General features: G+C 41.2%; 1 long non-coding RNA gene across 1 annotated transcript; it reads right to left on the bottom strand.

The window, feature by feature from the left end:
* Positions 1-2,757: 2,757 nt before the first annotated feature.
* Positions 2,758-3,435, bottom strand: LOC138658026 (uncharacterized). Its single transcript, XR_011317298.1, has 4 exons — positions 3,380-3,435; positions 3,236-3,289; positions 3,094-3,149; positions 2,758-2,960 (listed from the first exon to the last, which is right to left on the bottom strand). It is a non-coding gene; the product is annotated as an uncharacterized lncRNA (long non-coding RNA).
* Between the last annotated feature and the right edge of the window lie 2,674 nt (positions 3,436-6,109).

Raw genomic sequence — 6,109 nt, 5'->3', positions numbered from 1 at the left:
CTGATTACCTCTAACCTCAGCTGATAAAACCCCCATGGGCAACCTACTAGACATGGATTCATACTCACCGAGCTGCGCAGGTGCTGCGTCCCTGCCAGCCGTACGTCCCGAATCGCGACGTTCCCTTTCCACATCTGTATCGTTGTCAGAAAATGATTCTTCAGCGCCACTGTGCTGCTCCTGGCTCGTGCCCCTGGCCTCCACATCACCAGGGGGACCGGAGAGTCTGCAGCGCTTCACCCCACGACCTCATCCTGGATCTGGACCGTTCTTGCTCTGCAGGCTGTGAATCTCTGACCAGCTCTCGTCCTCTGCATCGGCCAGGCAGTGGGGCCCCACTGCCTGCCGCACATCCCATCCATTGTTGGTTGTCTGAGCACTACTGCCGGGGGGTCCCCTGCAGCACCGTGCCCGCCGAAGTCCTTTTGCCCGCACTCCTGTTACCAGGCCCCGAGCCTGTGGCTGCGCTACTGGTATCCACCACTCTGGCGCCATCTTGTGCATTGTCCGCCTGCCTAACAGCGGTGTAGTCGTGCTGCTCCGGGAGTCCGCTCCTCTCCCAGCGGCGCCACGGGCCCGCTATGCGACCTGCCGTGGTGCTGCAGGCCTCACTTCCGGTGCGGCCCTCACTTCAGGTGCAGCCCTCTCCACCGCTGCATTCCAACGACCAACGCCTGCCGGCTGGCAAGAGGGATTCCTGCCGGAGGGGACACAGCGGGGATGCCCCCCACCCCACTAAAGTCCCTCCCTACGCTCCCCCTTCCACCCAATCATAATTCTCCTGGCCCAACTTTTAACAGATGCCAAGGACCAAGCACAGTCATGGGGGGCCTACATTGAGCTGTGCTTATTCCTGCCCCCTCCTTTACCTTAAGTGTAAAAGTAAGATTTTAATGTGGGCTTGAGTTTTTTTCTACAATTTTTTACAAAATGACTTTTTCCTACTGTTAGGCATAAAATGTATTTATTGCCATGAGGACTGGTACGTGGCGGTAATAAAACTGTAAAAGCTAGATAAACATTCTGAACATCTAAACTTCTTCATCCCAGCAGTTTTCAATGTAAACATGTGAGATAAGCCATGCATCTAATATTGGTGTATGGTAATAGCTGATGAAATATTATGGATTTATCAGTACAGTAACTACAATCAGTCACCACATTAGGTTTATTAGCAGAAATCATTCAATCTGAACCTTCCCTTAAGAGATGATTCAACAGACAACATGTCAGAGCCATTGCTTGTCAGATATCACTTACTGCTGCTTCAGGCTATTTTCTGGATCAAGGAACAGCGTAACCTTCACCTTCCTGTCTATGATGTGGTTTTCAGTCACCCTCTTATGTAATGTTTGACGCATATAGATGTCACAGTTTGATCATCCAAAACGCCGGTAGATGCACCCGTTTCCTTAATCCCAGGGTGTCACAACCAAGGTTCAATAAAATCTAAAAGTTTAATAAATTCTGAAGCTTGCAAAAGCTAAAGAGATTTCAAGTTACAAGAAATGGGCAATAACCAAAATATTCTGTCAGTAGTCTGTGGCCACCAGCACAGAGCATTGCAAAACTCTTGCTTCCTACGGCATTTCTGGGGCATCTTCTGATTAGTTGGCCCTGTGACATCAGAAGACGCACCCAGGATACCATTGTTGTAGGAGGTATGCAGTGCCATGGCCATTGGTCCAGGACCACACTGCTCACGGGGATCCTGCAAATCTTTTTTCTCAACTCTAAAATATTAGTTAATAGAGAGGTCTTCATTAGCAGGGTCCAGTTTTATTGAAAGAATTCCTCTAGGCAATAAGTAAAGGCAACTTCCCGCTTACAATTTTTTTCTCAGAATTTTAGCCTATATAATCGTGCTTTTATTTTTCTACTACAAGCAACCCAATAAATACAACAATATGGTAATGTACAGCATATAAATAACACTGTATTAAAAATCACACATTAAAATGCCATACAGTTCTCATTGGGGAATCAAAGATGGTAGTTGAGGGCCCCTTGGAAAACTAGGGAAATTTCCTAGTCTACCAACCCATTGGAACTATCCCTGAATATTAAGAGTGGATGCAAATAGCATTCTTCTTATCTTTGGAGGACCCAACATATCTTTGTATCATGAAGTCTATTAATTTTCATGGGCATCATGCAATGTTTCATTTCTCCTATGGAGGTGCAACAGGGAAACTCAACATTCATGAGAGGTTTCCCCAACAACTTATAGCTCTGTGTTGGCAGTTCTGTTATCAGTTCATCATCAAGGGAATCTTCTAGTGATTAGTGGTTGACCAAAGAGGAAAACTTACATGGCAGGTGTACAACACTTGGGTCATTTTTTGTATAGCCATTTCTCAGTTGCTGTAGACCACATTACAATGATAGCACAGTCCCTGCCCTTACTTCATAGCCATGCCTTCTTTATGCATAATTTCCATCCTATCTTGCTCTATGCTACAGTGTATATTATCACTTTTTGAGACATTTTTGCTAAGTCTTTCAGCTACAGATGTGTTCTTCCTTTCCTTTGGTTTCGGCTACTGAACTGAGTAACACAACATGACCAGCCTTTAAAAAAAAATATTTTGGGGGAAATGCTGTCATGAGATGTCTATAGTGATAGATATAGCGTGCACTCTGTCAGAGAATTGGGGTGCAGGTGCAACGGACCGAATGGTCCCGTAAATAGCCAAATATAAATTTCACCGCACTCTCAAAGGGAATATAATGCCAAATTTTTAACAAAATTATTAAATGTGTTCAGGGAGCATAACAGAATATTTCAAAAAAGCGATAAGAGACGTTTCGGCTCCACCAGAGCCTTCATCATACTCGCTGTAGACGATAAAGAAAATAAAGAAAATAACCAAAATAAGAAAGAAACAAAATATAACACAAAACAATCAATGCATGGTAGATCCTTATATCCATAAGAGTCCCCAGAGGTCCAGGTCATCCTAATTGGAAATAGATCAATGAGAATATGTACAACTATTTACAAATATATACAAATATATGCACACATCGAGGGACTCCCTATACAGTACATTAGGGACTGGTATAATTAAAATAATAACAACATATTGTTACCTTGTTTGGAGAGTTTAGTGCGTATAGGGAGAATAGGGATAGGGATCCCAGTGATGCTGCAGAGAATAGGAGAAGTACATTAGTACGTATGTACTGAAGAGAGGAGCCAGGGAAGAGAGGAGGTTAAGTAGGGGGTAGATACCTATATTTACGTAATGCCCAGGCGTATCTGCGCAATGTAGGGACAACTTTGGATCTGTAATGGCAGACATGTTCAATGTAAGTGAATATATAAAAAGAAGAAAGTGCTGGGTTGGTGGAAGTATAAAGTCGCCATGGTATTTACCTTAATGGAGGAAGGAGGTAGCGGCGCTCCCGTGCCTAGCTGCAGTGTTAGCTGTCAGATGCAGTGTTAGCTGTCAGTATGGCTGTTGTACAGCATTTTTAAAGCACTGCAGAGCGCGAAACCGGAAGTGGCTGGTCCGAAACCGGAAGTGGCTGGTCCAAAACCGGAAGTGACGTTTCTCTGAGTGTGGGGACTGACTGAGCATGTGCTGGCTGTAGCCATGGAGATAGGAACGCCATACAGGAGCTAGGGGAGGCCGTAGAGGCAACGGTGTGGAGTGAAAGGCATAGGAATGGACTGAACATAGAGCGGAAGTCCCGCCCTGTTAAACTGTGTGTATATGTATATTGGCTATGGCAGAGCAAGCAGGAAATGTTAGTGAGGGCTGTAAGGAGGGCTGTATGGTATACAGTGGGTGATAGAGTGCTGTAGACTGGGCAGAGATGTCTATGTCACATATGTGGCTTATTGTGTGAGATGCAGACTCGTGAAAAATTTGAGTCCTTAACCAAGGTTGAGTAAAGATCAAGGTGGACATGTTTATATGGCAACTAGCACAATGAAATATTAACCTTCAAGGATGCATTTTTCCTATATTTGTGTTAAAGAACTCAATAGTACAGTCCATGGGCCCCTTTGATTTGGGGGTATGGGTTAATGGAAGTTCACAGTCTTCTTGTTGGCCACCACTGTCCTAGGTGGTTGGTACAATAGTTGCATATGCTACAATTGGCTGAAAAGGAAAAATATCATCAGTGCAAGATGTGGACAAGGCAATTGTTAGGCAATAACTACTCAAACTAAAGGTATCTATTATGGAAATACTGCCCAAGTACAGCCTAAGATATCTGGAACATATGTAAACCTTGTCCATCAGTGTACATTGGTTTATTTCATTTGTGAGTGTGGAAATATCTATACTTTTTTTGGTTGATCCAAAAAATTGTGCAACTGTATTTGATTACATTGATTGCTTGCATTTGTGCCTTTCAAAAAAGAAAACCCTGTCAAATAACCGATAAAAGAAAAATCTAGAAAAAAAGCCCATAGTTTGAACTTTTGACGTCCATTCGATATATACTAAAACATATCTTAATTTCCGACATTTCCTATACACAAATTGATAGGTTGTTATGTATTTATCAACCTCGGTCCATAAAATATGCCTTAAATCACAAAACGGAGAAATAGACCACCCTTAGAGATTGGCCTGATGTTGGGTAATGATGTGAAATACATGGCAGGTCGGGATGAATTAATGTAAATATACAATGTATTAATGCAGCAGTTCACTTATGTATCAATGGAATTGGAATTTCCACTTTGTTTATGAAGACTAGTGTTTAACAAAAAGTGAAGGTTATGGTTGATGCTAATATGGAAAATTATGTTTCCAAAGGTATTTTCCTATTTCACATTTTCTTCACAAAAATGAAGAGAAGTGTGTTTTATGTACATTCCAAGTGTTCCATAGAATCAAACTTTTGAACGTTTATACATAGTGAGCCAAATGTAATGGCAGGTACTGTACCCTTGGATAAAAACTTCTATTGATAGTGGAGGACACAGTTTAATCTTTTAACCCCAAAGCCCGTTTGTCACTTTATGTGGTATTAACTCTGGAAAGCGTCAACAGATCCCATGGATTCTGAGATTCTGAGATTAATTTCTCATAACATATTGTACTTCATGATAGTGATACAATTTGTTCCCAAAAGAGCCCTATACCTCTAATAATAATACTAAAATTATCATGTATAGCCAATTATTTTAAAGCAAGGCATTTAGTACCAAATAACTGTACAAGTAATAATTCATTTACATTTTTTTTTTATATTTGTTAAGCATGTTATTTGACTTAGTTTCTCTTTTCGCTTCTTTGAGACGTTGCTTAGTAAAAGATGAGATCTCATGAACAATGCAAGAATCGGCAGCTGTGTTTTCAAATTCAGTTTTGATAAATCTCTCCCCTGATGCTCTCATATATGAAAGTAGTCCAAGAAAGAAATAACTTATTCAGAATACGCTCCCTGAGACAAAAACAAAAGTGATGCCAATACTATCGTAATATCTTTTACAGGTCATACTTTTTCATTAAAGGTCAATGAAACGAATAAAAGAACATACAGGTCCTTCTCAAAAAATTAGCATATAGTGTTAAATTTCATTATTTACCATAATGTAATGATTACAATTAAACTTTCATATATTATAGATTCATTATCCACCAACTGAAATTTGTCAGGTCTTTTATTGTTTTAATACTGATGATTTTGGCATACAACTCCTGATAACCCAAAAAACCTGTCTCAATAAATTAGCATATTTCACCCATCCAATCAAATAAAAGTGTTTTTTAATAACAAACAAAAAAAACAACAAATAATAATGTTCAGTTATGCACTCAATACTTGGTCGGGAATCCTTTGGCAGAAATGACTGCTTCAATGCGGCGTGGCATGGAGGCAATCAGCCTGTGACACTGCTGAGATGTTATGGAGGCCCAGGATGCTTCAATAGCGGCCTTAAGCTCATCCAGAGTGTTGGGTCTTGCGTCTCTCAACTTTCTCTTCACAATATCCCACAGATTCTCTATGGGGTTCAGGTCAGGAGAGTTGGCAGGCCAATTGAACACAGTAATACCATGGTCAGTAAACCATTTACCAGTGGTTTTGGCACTGTGAGCAGGTGCCAGGTCGTGCTGAAAAATGAAATCTTCATCTCCATAAA

This window comes from Ranitomeya imitator, chromosome 1, assembly GCF_032444005.1.
Source record: "Ranitomeya imitator isolate aRanImi1 chromosome 1, aRanImi1.pri, whole genome shotgun sequence".
NCBI classification, from domain to species: Eukaryota; Metazoa; Chordata; class Amphibia; order Anura; family Dendrobatidae; genus Ranitomeya; species Ranitomeya imitator.
Note: the sequence above shows the minus strand (reverse complement) of the source record. Positions and strands in the feature narration are given on the sequence as shown.